The sequence below is a fragment of the Vollenhovia emeryi genome, unplaced genomic scaffold, assembly GCF_000949405.1.
Source record: "Vollenhovia emeryi isolate VEMERY1.0 unplaced genomic scaffold, V.emery_V1.0 DF939138.1, whole genome shotgun sequence".
In the NCBI taxonomy this organism is placed as follows: domain Eukaryota; kingdom Metazoa; phylum Arthropoda; class Insecta; order Hymenoptera; family Formicidae; genus Vollenhovia; species Vollenhovia emeryi.
The window spans coordinates 2,447,207-2,464,856 of NW_011967228.1; positions in this window are offsets into that span (position 1 = coordinate 2,447,207).

Sequence of the window (17,650 nt, forward strand, 5' to 3'; positions counted from 1 at the left end):
GATGGCGGTGGCGTCGTGGCGCCTCGAATTCGCGCTCGCCCCTCGACGCCTCGACGGCGAATATTGCACGGCGCCGGGACGCGGGCACTCGCGCGGGCGGTGTCTTCGATAGCCCTCGTAGGTCGACAACAAATGCAACCGATTAACTCCGAAAAACACGACGCGACTCTTCAAGCGGCGCCCGGCACTGAATACGCGTCTCGCGCCCGCGCGCGCGCGCGCGCGCGAGACCTTTCGACGACGAACGTTTGTACGCGTCTCGCGAAGCGACGGCCGTTGATCGCCGGCCGAGGCGGCGATCGTCCGCGCTGGACGCTCAGCACTCACGGCGAGCACCCGCGGACGAAACTTACCCGGAAAAAGTGAGAAGACACGGCGACGATACTCGCGGCCGCGCACCGCCGACGCCATGACACCCGTGAGACAATCGCGCGGGAAGCTCGCTCGGTGGCGCGACATTCGATTTGCATACTGATGGCGGGTGTCGTACGAATAACCGAGCCTGCAAGCTAAACCGCGCGTTTACTCGCGCCGAGACTTTCGAGCCCCTCGGAACGACGGTTCACGGAGGACGCCTGAGGAATTATCTCGCTCGTCAACTTACCCGTAATTACCGACTTAAGCGTTTGACGCGTTTTGAAATACAATAACCCGCGGGGAGAGAGTTGAGCCGCGCGAACGTTCGAGCTTGACGAAGCGTCACGGACGCTCGCACGCAGAGCTGTATTAATCGCAAACGTTGCGTGAAAAGAAGAATTGAGTGTGGAGTTTAGAATTGTGTGGAGTTTAGAATTGTGTGGAGCTTAGAATTGTGTGGAGTTTAGAATTGCGTGTGCCATTAGAGCACGCATTCGCGCGCGCAGTTTGTAGTCGAGCAATGTATACTTTTAAGAATTTGTATACACTCAAATAAGTAATTAGAGCACGCATTCGCGCGCGCAGTTTGTAGCCGAGCAATGTATACTTTTAAGAATTTGTATACACGCAAATAAGTAATTGTACGCGCAACGACAATTTAAAATAAAATGTAATTTAACACTCACTGATACGATTCGCAACAGCAGAGGTGTACATCGTCAATTATATGGTATATGTCAAACTGCAAAAATACAAATATGTACATGATTATTATAGAATTGTGTAAAATTGAAATGATTGTATTAAATATAGTTTATATTTTGTATTTTTCTAAATGGGTATTTATTAAAATAATTATAGAATACTGAAAAAGTCTTCTTTTTAAATATAAACTCGCGAAATTTTATACGTATGGTAGTTTGTCTTTAACACTTATTCGAATCCTCGTTCGAATCATTTGAATGAATAAAATAAAAACACAGAACAGACTTTATTTTGCACAAATAGTAAAATAACATCAAAATGTAAGACACTTACCTCACCCTTTTTCCGCCGTTGCCCGATGCCTGCACGGCCTCCTCCTCCTCTCCGATTTTCTTGATGCACTCACACTCACTCGCGAAAATCATCGATCGCGCGAAATTTCGGACACTCCCGTACGCGACGTGAAATACCGCGAAACGCACGAAATATTATTAAGAAATATCGCGTGATTTTCTATCATACAAAGTTCTCCAACTAACAACTTGCATTTTTGATTCGGAAGAATAGGATAATGGATAAAACACTTTTGAATTGGCGATATGAAACGCAACGCGAGCATCGGAAGCACAATCTGCGGTAAAGAAGTAGTTAAATTAGTCTGCAACGAAACGATACTTTACAGTCTTTGTCATTCAGTCTAATCCTCGAATAAAATATGTGTTATTAATTGCAACAGTCAATCGAGATAATTTTTGATTACATTTACATATTGTAACGACGTGCGATAAGCGACTTTCTTTACTTCTTGTCCGTTCGAGTTGCCAAGAACGACAGAGCGAATTACAGCGCGAACGCCGAAGTCGCACAAATTTCTCTCTCTTCCCGGAAATGCAACAGATTACACGAAATCGACAGATAATTAAAAGCGCGGCGCGTAAACGAGATGTAACCGCGACAAAGTGCCACGGTTCACATTCATGTTTTAGACGAGTTGGTATCGTGAAATATCTATAGTACAACACGTTGAAGAGCCGTCGCCTCAACACGCAATTCGTTTCTCACAAGTTGTAGAAATTGAATAATTAATCGAGTAACGTTACTTGTCACTGATGAAGATGCACAAATCACTAGCGTTTTATCCTCACAATTCTTCACGATCGAGTCTTGGAAACCGTTAACACAAAAATAATACCACGCACGGAGCGACTCTCGCTACAGCCTGCCGGCTCGACGTTCGGCGAGCGAGTGAGAACGCAGCGACTTTCAGTACAATGATGGCACGCAAAAACATCGTACGTCACCGCGCCGAGTGAAAAACAACAAAAAAAACGTTAGGAATTCGTTGGCCCGCTACGTAACAGAAAATTCCGTACTATTGTTTACGCGAAGGTCGCTGCGCGATCAGCTCGAAAGTCGGGCCGGCAGGCAGTGAGTGGTGTGAGTCGCTCCGTACGTGGTATTTGCGTTATCGGTTTCCAAAACTCGATCGCGATAAATGTAAGGATAAAACGCTATTGATTTGCACACCTTTATCAGTGACAAGTGACGTTCCTCGATCAATTATTAATTTTCTACAAGTTGTAATGTGAAACGAATTGCGTGTTGAGGCGACGGCTCTTTATCTACGCACACATAGATATTTCACGAGACCAACTCATCTGAAATATGAAGGTAAACCGTGGTACTGTGTCGCGGTTATATCTCGTTTACGCACCGCGCTTTTAATTATCTATCGATTTCGTGTAATCTGTTTCATTTTCGGGAAAAGAGAGAAATTTGTACGTCTTCGGTGTTCGCGCTGTAATTCGCTCTGTCGTTCTTCGCGACTCGAACGGGCAGGAAGTAAAGAAAGTTGCTTATCGCACGTCGTTACATTATGTAAATGTAATAATAAAGTATCTCGATTAACTGTTGCAAGTAATAACTGTTTATCGCTGGAAATTTCGTTCACATAATTTATTTCGAGGATTAGATTGAATGACAAAGACTGTAAAGTATCGTTTCGTTGTAGACCAATAACTACTTTACCGCAGATTATGTTTCCGATGCTCGCGTTGCGTTTTATGTCGCCAATTCAAAAGTGTTTTATCCATTATCCTATTCTTCCGAATCAACAATGCAAGTTGTTAGAAAGTCATGCGATATTTCTTAATAATATTTCGTGCGTTTCGCGGTATAATAATATTTCACGTCGCGTACGGGAGTGTCCGAAATTTCGCGCGATCGATGATTTTCGCGAGTGAGTGTGGGTGCATCAAGAAAATCTGAGAGGAGGAGGAGGCCGTGGAGGCATCGGGCAACGGCGGAAAAAGGGTGAGGTAAGTGTCTTACATTTTAATGTTATTTTACTATTTGTGCAAAATAAAGCATCTGTTCTGTGTTTTTATTTTATTCATTCAAATGATTCAAACGAGGATTCGAATAAGTATTAAAGACAAAATACCATACGTATAAAATTTCGCGAGTTTATATTTAAAAAGAAGACTTTTTCAGTATTCTATTTATTTTAATTATTCAGTATTTTAATTATTTTAATAAATGCCCATTTTAAAAATACAAAATATAAACTATATTTAATACAATAATTTCAATTTTATACATATTTGTATTTTTACAGTTTGACATATGTAATTGACGATGTACACCTCTGCTGTTGCGAATCGTACCAGTGAGTGTTAAATTACTTTTTATTTTAAATCGACGTTGCGCGTACAATTACTTAATTGCGTGTATACAAATTCTTAAAAATACACATCGCTCAACTACAAACTGCGCGCGCGAAGCGCGCCTTTTGTCATTTCTAGTAAGATTAAAATATTCCTTTCTCTATAATAAATATAATTAGTGCTATGTCGATCCTATTTTGTGATACATTGAAGTGTAATATCATTGGATCCGGAAATGTTTTCTGTGGGTGTGTGGATTAGATCTGTTCATATTCGAATCAATCTTTCCTAGGCTCATTACGACTTTCCTTTTAGGAGACACAACCCAGCGAGAAATGGCTCGTCGATCGATGTCGAAACGATGTCGTATCGACATCCGCACCGTCAAATTGACGTCGATCGGCACCAATTTGAAGGCGTCGATATTCGACATTGTTTCGACATCGATCGACGAATCATTTCTCCCTGGGAAATCGACACAAGTTGATACAACCGAGCACAGTTTGCCATTGTGAAAGACAGCATAGGTTTAAAGAACGGGGTTTTTAAGAAGAGGTTCCGTCGGAGAAAGATTCTATCGAAATACTCGGAGCGGATGCGTTCAAAAACGCACTCTCCTCCCCGAGCAGAGTCGAAAAGTGTCGATTTGTGTAAAAAATGCCGACTGTGTTCTCTAAAAGGAAAGCAGCCCATATGTATATTGATTTGAAATTAGACTTGACCGTTCTCTCAATGGCATTGCGCGTTTTAAAACTGATTGTATTGATACATCTAAAAAATTATTATATTTATTAGAGGAAAGAAGTGACCGATTTGAGATCGAGTCGTCGACGACTCGAAATCGTCGAATTATTCGTGAATCATCCTATCATTCGATTCGATTTGATTTCGAAGCGACTCGCACACCTCTGTGCCCCGTGTAACTCTTTGAACTGAAAACACGTCCAAGTCCAAAAAACAAAATAATTGAAATATAATACTCCCCCGAAACCGCGTGTATTCTACTTCGTATTCTACCTCGTACTTTTAATAGAGCCTCTTGGTCGCAAACTATTTTATTTGCGCAAATGAAGTGTAACGAACAGCGTATTTCGCACGTAGCGAAATTTTCGCGAAATTTGATAGCATCTCTTTCGGAATCGAGCCGCAGATTTGCCCCGCATCCGCGATCGTTCATTAGTAATACACTGCCGTATTACCATCCTCGTTAAACGAGGTCGTTACTAACTAACTAAAATATTTCTAGTTGGTACACCGAGTGTGAATGATGATGAGATTGTTATCGGTCGCTGTTAATCTACCTCATAATTGCCTAATTCGCCGGGATTAACGGTAACGTCAGCGAGTCGCCTGATTAAATGAAAAAACAAAAACAAAAAAAAGAACAACGCGAAAGCAAGCGAGCTCGCGTGGGTGGAGAGACGCGGATTTACAATTTTAAAGTTTAAAGTAACTTCGTGCCGCGACTTGGCGTCGACAATGCGACACTTTGAGAGAAAGAAATACATCCGCGTTGAATCCGCTAATTAAATTAGGCTTATTAGAGCCCGTGTCGACTTAAGAAAGGGTGAAGCAGCGTACCCTTCTACGAAAACGTCCGTCTCGACGAGAAGTGAGAAGCAGGGAGGGTGGAACCGCGAAGTTCTCCGGGAGAGCGTTTCGTCCCTTCGTTCAAATTCTCATCGCGCCGCTTGAAAAATTCTATTGTGTCTCGCGGAGAATCAATCGCGTCTCTAACGGCAGACGTCGCGACTTCGTGCCTCGTTCGTTCATCCTTTTTTTTTTACGTCGGAAAAAAGGAATACCGGTCATTACCATCGGCGAAATGCTTCTACCATAACTTTGTCCGTCGACTTGCAAAATGTAGGTTATTGAATACGCTCATATCGCTTTCCGATAAATTTCAGAACATCGTCATTCGATAAAACAAGCGATTCAAAGGAATCGCTGGAGCATTCTCTCTCCCATTTAGAGAGCACTTAGCTGTTACAAAGCGTTTCCTGGTCCGTTCTTGCGATTACAGCACGAAATTATGTCTCTCGGCTGAGTACGAATAATAAGCGCGACGTCGCTGGAACTGTCTGTTTTTCAATCGGGCTTTGTTTCACGTTCCTTCTAACTCCTCCGCGGATCTAGTCGAGACTCCAATGAGAGTCCACGTTCACTCGACGAAAATTATAATCGAGTCAACGAGTGGCGTGCACGTCCCGTCACGCTCAAGTACAAATTTACCCGTAAACTTCCCCTTGTTGTCTTAAGGAATAATGGCTCCGATTTGAAGCCGACAATTTTCACGAACTGATTTTCGTACGACTTTTCATTCAAATTGGAACAACATTGTAGCGTTATGTGTTTCCGGGCGAGGGCGAAACCGCTGACCAAAATCTTGTAACACCAATGCCCACTAATGCCCAGATGGGCATTACTTTATCTTGTTATCTCATTTTATCTTATTTTATCTTTATAATGCCCCAGTAAGACCTAATGCCCAAAAAATGCCTAGTAATGCCCAGTAATGCCGCAAATCTCTACACCACATGCCCTCGGCGGTTTCCCCCTCTCGTTTCCGGATTAAATTAAGCTAAAGCCTTTACGACAAAATTGATGCACAGAAGAAGGCAATAATTTAAATTAAGGTACTCGAGTTAATTGCTTGGGCGAAATCTCAATAAATTTGTAAAATACTTTACTACGGATTTCGGGGAATTAAAACAGACCCTTGATTCGATTTTTCCGACTTGTCATCGCGAACAAGCCGACCGAGCCAGATAAGTGCGTGACTCGAGAAGATTTTAATTGGACAGGATGAATACAAATATCGCATTTTCTAAACGCTTTTGTGTAATTACGTCTCTCCCGTCGTAAACAAAGTATCCCTCGAGAGTCACGCCATTCTCCCGTAGCCCCGTAACTTTCGTCGAGACTGCATAAACTTGAAATAATCCATTTGCCTTTTGTGCCTCGCGACCGTTCAAAGCGACGTCCGTTTTATGGGAGTGATAGGAACTCGGTCCCCTCGGGCGAGAAAAGACGAAATTTCGCCTCGCTGCGTCCTCCGTTTCTGTAAGCCCGGCAGAAGAAGATCGCGCGCGGCTCGCGCGCGCGGTCGAAGATGGAACGAATCGTGAATCTGTGTGACGGAGGCGTACCACGGCTGGCCATTGTGAACTGTCTGTCTGCCGACTGCCGGCGGACAGAGTGACAGAAGTAAAAGTGCTCCTCGAGTGGCGTACCCCTGGCTGGGTTCATTAGTAAACTGGAGTGCCGTACAGTGCGCGCGCGCTAAGGGTCTTTTGTGCGAGGGTGCGCCATTCGCGATAACTCTCGCCTCCCTTACAGCCCCCTTTCCGCCTCTCTTTAGCCCTTTCCGCCGAGTATCACGCGGTTCCTCCCCTGTGCCATTCGCGATTCGGATGACAAAGCGAGTACGTGAAAAGTATGTACGCGCGAGATCGAGAGGTGCAGGAATGCGACGTCAGAAAAAAAATCAGCGAGGTTTAGTAGTCGCGAATTCGTTTCTTTAATAATCGCCGAACAGTACGTTTCTGCAGTCAAAGATAATCGATATTTAGCGTAATTTGTGTGCGTACATGCACGAATCGAAATAACGAAATTGAGAATATTATACAACATTTTTGACTGCCTGCCAAATTTTTACAGAACATGCTTCACCACAAACTGCTATAACGAAGATATGTAAATTGTAACGTAACCCATAATTTTTATTTCCGTTTTCACTTTTTCTTTTTTTTTCTATCCCATAATATCATGGCCCTCTTCTCCTTGCGAGTCTGGAAAGATGGCTCACGTTGTAATATTGTAATAATATAAATTTCCTGTGAAGTATTTTTTCCTTAAATAGCGTTACATACTTTAAGCTTGAATGAGCTGATATGCCAAACGCTATTAAAAATTAAGAAAAATCAAAGTATGTTTTTGCATTTTAAAAAACTGTTGCCATCGCACACGATTTACCCCGTCCTCGAGATTTTGGCGCAAAAAAACAATAAGACGTGTATACGTATACGAGAGATGCCCCCGCTTGTGAAATGGACATTAAATGTCAGTAATCATGTCGGAAATTTTCGCGTCAAACGCGAAAAGATTTGCAATTGTAAAACAATGTTAACATCGAAAAAGCATTTTCCGAAACCGATAATAACTTTACTCATTTAAAAATGATGGTTGGTAGAAATCCAATATTCGTCGAATGGGGAAAACAATTCCCGGAATGTGTTTGAATAGAGAAATAATTACTACGAAATTACGGAGCGATGGCACATCGGCGACAATGCCGACGTTGTGACGAAGCTGAACAATTAATATTGCATTGCGCGCCGGCTCGGCGGTTTTGAAAGGGCGAAAAAGGGCAGAATATGACAGGCACGATCGCGCTACCACATTTTCGCTTATCTGCATACAAACACTTGAATACTTCATGTGTGCGCATCGATAGGTTTGTATATTCCATAAGAATGCCATTGTCGTCGGTGCTTTGTGAAACAATCACCGGCAAGTTTAGATCCGAGCCTCACTGAACTGCGCCAAACAGATTTGTCTGTCGAAAGTATGTGTGTTCCCAAGTATGTAAATTAATTGCTGCCTTTAGCGAGTAATTTGCTTCGTCGTCATTTCCTCTGTAACGACCAGAAATTAATCTAGTCCCCGCGAACAGAATTTAATCTTGTTAACCGAACGTCTTAGATGCAAATTGATAGGATAATGTAATCTAAATTATCCATTATCCCATTTTACGAGAAACACCTCGCGATGCATTGATTCTTTGATACGCGCAAAACGTGTTGTGCATAGATTCGTTAAATCTGCGGTAATCCGATTCGGAAAAAATCGCTACAAAAAAAACGCATGCGTATTTCTTTTATGTATACAAGTCCAGGGGGTTTAAAATGAATTGGAGAGCAGTTTGAAGTCCTTTGCTATTGACATATCTCGGCATTATTAAACGCGTATCAGAGATGCGTATATCAATATTGGACATATGGTTGCACCGTAACAACGTCACGGGTCCAAGACGAGTCATTTTCAAGAATATACACCGCGCGCAGTACTTTTGCAATATCCATTTCGCCCGGTGCCCGTTTCTAATTATAGTCTAGTAGACTCGGGATTCATTTCACCTCGGTGCAACGAGCATGATTGTTTCTCTGTGCACGCGGCAACTGTAATTGCCGGGGAAAATCGGGTTAACGTGGCAACGAGACCGCGACACGAAGTATAGTGTAACGGCGCGCTGCGCGCGCTCGCTGCAATTATTAGTCGAACAGGGGAGATAATCAGCCGCGAACGTAGGACAAGCGTGCTTAACCCGGTTAAACTCTTTCATAATTCGTCGCCGTGCCGCGCGCGGTCCGTGTCCAGCGAGTTTACGAGGGCGGTTTTTACGAAGCCCCGTTTGCAGCGGACGCGTTTTATGCGCGCTCCCCGGCGCGTTACTGTCCCGACGACACCGCAAATCAATTAGCGAAAGAACTCCACGAGCCATTTCAACTTGCTCGAATAAGATACGATTTGCAGTTTCCAAGATTTACACATTTAATAGACTTGCACGTATGATTAATATTGATATATTTATGAGGGGGCAGCTCGCTGAAAGGTGAAAAGCGACATTTTTGTCCCGTCGTCAATGAGCATAATATACTTAAAGTGCCCTGAGATTAAATTTATCTGTTTGCAAATATCAACGATAAACCAATGATATGTAATTTTGTAAACGGCCTACACTGGTCAATGTTTTTATTTAAAAAACACTACAACGTTTCGGCCCCAGATTTGGATCCCTTTCGAGTAATCTGTTCACACAATTATTAATGATCTTACATCTCGTTTGTTTGGCCAATATCACTATGTCAGTAAGATATTAGTAAGAAATTATTACACTCTTTGGTTGAAGAGTGCGGAGTCAATGAAAGTTGCATCGTTAATTGTTAAACGCGAGTAAAAGTGTCGGGATGAAGTTGAACTGACCAGTCAGTAAGATCATTAATAATTGTGTGAACAGATTACCTGAAAAGGGTCGAAATCTGGGACCGAAACGTTGTAGTGTTTTTTTAAATAAAAACATTGGCCAGTGTAGGTCGTTTAAAAGAATTACGTATCATTGGTTTGAAACTACTGACGATATTAAATCTATTTGTGAGTTATCAACGATAAATTTCGATAAAATGTATTGATCAAATTGCTTATTGGTAACAAAAATATTACCGCTAAAAAATGTTTCAACCTTGCGCAAACAAATATTTTTATACTTGCTAATACAATTTATAACTTATAAATTCACATAATCTACTCATCAGTTAAATATTTCATGAATAAACGTCTAAAAGATTCGCGTATTGTCGACGCGATGCCGCGTATTGTCGATATATTTATATAATGTATGCTGAATTATTATATAAATCGAAAAATCTTTTCAACGTTGCTTTTCACGCTGTACAAACGCGGATGCGGAGTGGCTCGTAAACGTAACTCGCCGCGCTTCGACCTATTTATCGACCCTATATATAGAGAAAATGCACGATCGACTCTGATTGTTCGAAAATCGAGTTAACGCACGGCCGGTGGCGGCAAGGGCGGTCGCGTGTGCCCCCCGTATGCACGTCGAAATAATAAAACGGTCATGAAACAATCAGCTACTGTAACGATCAACGATGCGGCGGTGCGTTGCCGTTGTTTCCAATCATTATCGGCTGTCCGCACCGGGCGTCCCCGCGATCGGCTAATTTCGGGAGTAACGCGGGGTCTCTCTCGACTCAATTTCGCCGCCCGGAAATCAGTTTCCTCTGAGCTTTTCCTAGGCAATTCGCCCCCAGCGCGATCTCATAAAACTTTAAATTACGCATTAGCAAATGTAGCGTGGCGCCGATCCCGAAAGTACGATCGCCCGGCTGAATATTTAATTTCGAACGAAATAAAACTGCGTCGAAAAGGCGCGCCGCGTGCATCAGTAAGCGCGCAATTTGTATCCCGCTCTCCGCAATGTCATTTTTACAGTATTAATTAACAAGGATAGGTAATTTCGAATACTACATTTCTATATTCCGCGCATATAAAACGGATTTCAAAGATGATAAACGGCGTGTATCACACATGCGTTAGAGCGCAATATGTTCTGTTAAAATGACGGCGATATCTATGGAAACTTTAAATGTTGCTGTTTCTTCTTTTTTTTACTCTAAAAATCAATCCGTGAATTATCACTGAAAACAGTGAATCGTCACTGATTTACTGCGATTTTCCGTGGTATACTTATAACTGCAAATCAGTGACTATTCACTGTTTTTCAATGATAATTCGCTGATTGACTTTTAGAGAGTTTGGAAAAAGCATTGAATGTTTAATACGTTAAATACTTAAATTATTAATCCTCTAGTCACGATTGTATCAAATTAAGGTTTACTCGTGAAACGTAGTAAAATAAAATTGAACTTAAATTGAAATAATTCTCCTATTAGCACTCAATTTAAAGTTTTTCGGGGTCGCGGAGTCTCTCTGCGCTACGTGATAGGCTTCAGCCGATGCGTTCTTAAGAGGATCCTTCAGCCATCTCTTTTACCGACACAGTCAACTATAGTTTTTGCGCTTGTAATTTTTTTTCATTAGCTTTTATGCACAAAATAATACCAGAATAAGTTGCGCACAGCAGAACATTTTCATACTTGAAACACTCATTTCAGAAGTCTAATAAAAGAGATATTAGTATTTGAAAGTTTCAATTCGCAGTTCTGACTAAATTTGAAATTGGCTTTATAACATTGCAAAATTCTTCCACGATCAAAGTACGCATAAAAACAAAACCAGGGATATTAATCTTACAAGGGACCACTTCAAAATGTCCCACCTCCGATATGGATGAGCTTTGAATATGTTTTCCAGCTGAAAATAAGAGACACGTATTTTTCCTTTCAAATTAAATGGCTTTAAAAGTACAACAAAATGGCGAAAGAAAAATTTTTGATTTTTTATTGACCGTATCTGGCAATTTTAATAATACCAAAAATGATTTTAAAGTCGACCAGCATAGTCTAGACTTTGCTGCGTACTTTAATTCCGTAAAAAAGTTTTGCATTTCTATAAAGCCAATTAAAAGATTACTTGTAACAAAAAATGTCGTTAAAACAGACGGCTTTGGGATTCTCTTAAGTGAGAATGCCGGGCACTTTCGAGCGCGGAGCGCGGTTTGCGCGAACGAAAATCAATGTGGTCGTCAAACGTAACGTCATGCCGCGACGGTGGCTTCGTTGTTACATAAACCAAAATTGACTCAGTCGACCCATCATGAAAACACAAAGCGGTCGCGCGCTCGCGCGCTCTCGCTCGCGCCACGCGACTCCTCGTTTCATGAATCTTTCATCGCGATCGGAATTTAAGATTTTTCCTCGCGGCGTGCCTGTGCCCGGAGCCCAGAGTAGAATCGCGCGGGAATCAAAGGTACGAGGGGCTCGAAGGAAGAGCCTTGACCTGGATCGACGGTGTACAAGAGGCGAGTTTCTCTACCCTGAGAGTTAGCTGGGGGTCGACGGCGGTGCGGTGGAAAGGACGCGCGGTAGAGGCGGTAAAGGAATGAAACGGAGAAAGGGGAGAAAAGGCCGAGGAGATTCTAGGCGTACGAGATTATGTAAATTGGCCCGGCCCGCACTCGAACCGCGGTAAAGACGCGTTTTCGAGGCAAGTTGGTAGACGTCGAAAAGTGTCGCGCGATAGCTCGTAAGGGCACGTATGTAGAGAAACTGAATGCTTTGGAAAATATTCCCTCCACCGTTATCCGGCTCCACAGCCACGTCGGTGAAACGTCCCTGCGTTGCCCCTCGTCATCCCGAGATTATATTTTGGTGCGCGAACTTGACTCGCTCGTTGTTTTATTATCAAGACTCGTCAGTTATTTTAAAAGATTTCACAGCTAAGGGAACGCGTCGTAATTGTAATATGCTTTCCAGAGATACATGCGAATGCAATTACAATGATTTATCGGTGGGAATGTTCAAGACAGGGAGGGGGTTTTTTTTAGTACAAAGGGCTTTTTGATCTTTCGTTTAAAAAATTTTTCTACCCGCATTTTTCTTTAACCGTGTGAAACAGCCCAGTTCTACTCTATTACTCATTCCTTTTTCAACGAAGCGCAAAATATCTGAAGAACACCGCAACGCGTATATTTTGAAAATAATTAACCGAGTTGTTAACGTACACAGCTGGACCCGTTCAACTCTGATAGTCTCTGACAAAACGACGAGATGAAACACAAAGGCGCCGGGATCTTTTTGAAAACAAAGATTCTTCTGCGTTTGCCACAATCGCGTTGTGTTCCACGAAATTACACGGAAACAGTCATATGGCAAGTTTTGCGGGGAAACCGAACTCACGCGATACGATTTTTCGAATTCGTTCGGGATCTTCAACAAGCGCACCGTAAGACACCATTCGAGCCCTCCCGGTGATCTTCGATGTGACCACGGCTGCAGTTAAGGTGGAGAAAGGTCTGGTTCAGTGGTTTGAGAGTGCGCAGGGCGATTTTTATCATCTCGCATCCACGTGTGTCAGCCGCAGTAGTATTGCTTCTTTCTCCTCGTAATTTACGATACGCATCTGAATGTAGATAAGTACATGCATGACTCATATCCCGTTCGTCTCGCGGAATTGTCCCATTTTCTTAGAGAATTTTTCTCAGCTGCGCCCTCTCTCTCTCTCTCTCTCTCTCTCTCTCTCTCCCGGCCCGAAAATAAAGTTTTACACAAATACATAATTCAGATCAATAAAGAATTCGGTTGAGTGCACACTAAGGCTTGTTTACAGTCAATTCTTATATTTAAGGACCGTCTTACATGTCTCTTGGAATATTTCTTAGCCAGTAAAATGTAGAGCATCCATACGAATCATTTTTTGGCTAAATATTTTTTGAAGGGGTATTTAAGACAAAGTTACATATAAAAGTTGAGTATAAACAAGCCTTAGTGCGCACTAGTGCAAGCAACCGAATTCGCTATAAGTTAAATATACTGTTTGGTTCTTCGAAACACGCGTCGCGGTTATTTAATTTTTCAGAAATTTACCTTAGTACCTGATCTAAGTCAATCCTCATTAAAGACATTTTTATAAATGCAAGATTTTATTTATTCTGATCACAGGGCATTTGGTTGATTTAGAACTTTAAATAATCCTCTAAATTTTAGATTGCAATCTTATCAAATATCGATGTCCGTTTCATATAAACAATTATTTCTCAGAATAACAAGTAAAATATTTTCTCCAAAGTGCAAATTTTTTACTCGTAATTATTCGTCCATTTAATAAATTCGCCAGAAAAAGTTCCTCTTTCCTTTCAAGCAAAGAAGCGTTGTAAAAAGGCACGCTTATGCATTGTTTCTAAAGGATTATGGGAAATTTAATCTGCTCTATTGTTTTATCTCCGACTTCCTTTATATTATCCTTTCTGCTCTAACTTCACTATCTTTGTTCTAACCGGAACATTTTAATGCCACTCTCGTGAAATTTATTGTTGATCTTCGCATTATTATCTGCGGCAGCAGATAATACCCGAACGCATTTTTGACACGCTACTTTACGCCCCGCGTTACGTAACGGCTCGAGCGAATTTTTAAACTAATTGTAAGTCATTATATTCTTCAGACATTTTTATTCATATTACCTCGCGATATCTATTTTGTCTATGCCGTACAGTCAGCGGTGGTTTGTGTTCAGCAGCGTTCAAAAATACGTCTGTCTAGTTGAACCTAAAACTCTTACTTCTCAGCCAATTACATGCACCCGCGCTGGAAATAAAAGCGTAAATTTGACCGAGACATGTCAGCGCATCCTCCGGTCTCCTTCCGCGCGCGAATTCGTTCCGCATTACGTTAAATAATTCAACGAATTCCGACCAAACATTAAGCTATCCACGACACGTCCTCTCGATCTCCCCGTGCAGTCGCATCGAGCGTGGCCGGGCAACGAGAGAAGCGCCGGGCATTTGGAGGAAGCGAAACGCGCGATGATCGCGTCGAAATTGCTTTTGAATTATGCGTCGCGGCTAATGCGGCGCGCTACCGCATTTAAAACATAATCGCGGGCGAGGAGAATATCGTCGGCTTTTACATTTAACCGTCCGCGGAAACTTGGTGGCCGTCCCGCGCGCGCTGTAGCATCCAAGTTTAACGAGAAAAGGACGAGTGAAAGGCGCGCGCGAGGCGGTGGAAAGGACGAGACGGATTGAAAACGTCGACTTATCAATAAATCCACCACCGGCAGGGGCTTGGCCGCCGAAAGAAAATATCTTTCCTCGAAGCGGACAGATAACTGGAATACCTAATTTTCGCCAGATAAAGAGATAGAAGCGAACGGATAATCCGGGAAAAGGAGATCGGGAGGGAAGTGCGAATCAAGATGGAGCAAAAGTCACGAAATTAATTTCTCATTAGGGAAGATTGCTCCCCCGTTACGCGGGCGGACGTCGCGGATACTGCGGTAGAAAAGTTGTTGCGTTTACATATTCCAATTTCCGCGTTGGTGCGCGGAAGACGTTGAAGGCCGAGGGGGAGAAAAGTCGCGGGAGACTATTGTTATGTCATCAAAGGGTTAAAAAAGTTACTTTATAAAAGTATCTAGTTACAGTTTTTTCGCTAAAAATGTAACTATAGTTACAGTTACAAGTTACGAATTATGAAAAGTAACACGTTACAGTTACCTAAAAAGTAACGAATCGTTACTTTGCAATTACTTTCTTGCAATGAAAATAAAAATATTAAATCTGTAGTTGTATTATAATATAAAGTGTTGATAATGCCCGGATAGCACAAAGTATTGGCGGAAGTATTAGGAATGTACTTATATATAAATGCAATACAGTGCAATTATTGATACGTAACATTGGCGTTACATTAGCCTTTATTCTATATTCAATAATACAATTTTATTGGGCAATCTTGCTATACAGTCTAATATAGTTTGTTAGCAAATTTTTATATTTAGCAGTTATATATGTATAGGGGAACAGCGGCAACGTTGGGACTGCAGGTAGGTTTTGGGACATGACGTGTACAGCGTGACATTGTCATTGTAGAGCTGGCTTATCTTCCAAAATGAGTGTGTTTTAGCGCGCTGACGTTTTCAGTGTAGTATATGTGATGCTAGCGATTGGTTGTGTAATACAAACAGAAATTGTGCGATTTTTGTGTTTTTAAAATAATATTTCTGATATTTTCATCATTAACAGGTAAGTGTAATTGATGTATAAAAACGGGATTTCGACTTTGTAAGCAACATTGTGCGTCTACCAATCGATTTACACTGTTTGTTGATGAAAAAGTACGATTGTACTTGAGCCCACGTGCTTCTCATACAATCAGTGCTAGCGGGTACGTTGGGACATATTGGTGTGGGCAGGTTGGGACATTGCGAAAACCGTGCTAATTAACATTTATGCTGTTAGTCGGTGTTTTTAAGAGTACCTGATTACCTAATTAGGTAAATATCAAAGAAAGTCGAGTCGAGGAATTACTGACTACAACGCATTATTAACCGCTATTAAGGCAATAATTATCGAGGGGAAAAAATACCATTGCCTGCATTGAATGTAAACGCGAAGTACACTTGAAATGCGCGAATATGACTAGATCGTACTTTATATGCCACAACTGCGAATCTGATTAATATTTTCAACTCAGTTTTACTTCACTTGCTTCTCTTTTCAATTTACAGACAATAAACATGGGTTTTTAGCCAAAACAGGTGCAATGTTTTTCATTTTTGTAATGTAAAATAAAATATCCCAACGTACCCGCATGTGTGGGTACGTTGGGATATTTTCGACTTTTACTAAATTGACTATAACTTTGTTGGAATTTGATGAAATCGCATGATTTCTTCGCTAAAAATGTACTCAAGAAAATTATCTATTCGCCTAAGGCATTTGTTTTTATTGTATAAGCGAAAATAGTTTAGAATTCCCATTTTTGAAAACTAGTCTCAACGTTGCCGCTGTTCCCCTACATATAATTTATATGTCAGCATTTTACTTTTTATTCCATTGTTGTATATAAGTTTCATGATAAGAGCATACATACTCAACTTAGACATCTGCGGGATGCGAAACGAAGAAGATTGGTTTTTGGCTCGTGTCGCTACGTCAATTTTTCGTCGAGTTATAGCGTTTCAAAAATCGGGCGCGCGCGCACCATTCATAAGTCAAGGCCGCGCGAATTTTACGCGAGCGTACTACGTCTCCAAAAAACTGGCATAAAAACATACGAGGCACAGCTGGTCGGTAGTAAACACCGCCGCGCCAGACACCGCGCGAGACGCCGTGTATACGCCGCGTATACGCGGCGTCTGCTGCTGCTGTCTCGGGATTAAGATCGCGAGTCGATATAATCGTCAATATTTTTGCATAGAAAAATCGTAGCAAGATGATCCAGGTCTCGTTGGAAAGCTAAGATTTCAGCGCTTCTAACGAGATAAGAATGGCTTATCTCGGATTATTAGTTTATGAGCTATCGTTTAATATTTCTGAAAATAAAATTGATTTTCTTCCGAGATCGAGATCGCGAACCGATATAATCGTCAATAACAGAAAAATCGTAGGAAGATGATCCTGGTCTCGTTGGAAAGCTAAGATTTCAGCGCTTCTAACGAGATAAGAATGGCTTATCTCGGATTATTAGTTTATGAGGCATTATTGATAAATTCCGAGAAAATTGATTTTGTCCCAAGATCGAGAGTGTGAATTAATCTTTCGATTGGATGAATCTCTCTCACGTCGTGCATTAAATTATAGCAACACTAATTTATGGAATTAGTCGCTTCTCGGCTCTCTGAGCTAATTGTAAGACGGAATATGTCGCTTCTCGGCTCTCTGAGCTAAGATGGAATTAGTTGCTTCTCGGCTCTCTGAGCTAAGATGGAATAGGTCACAT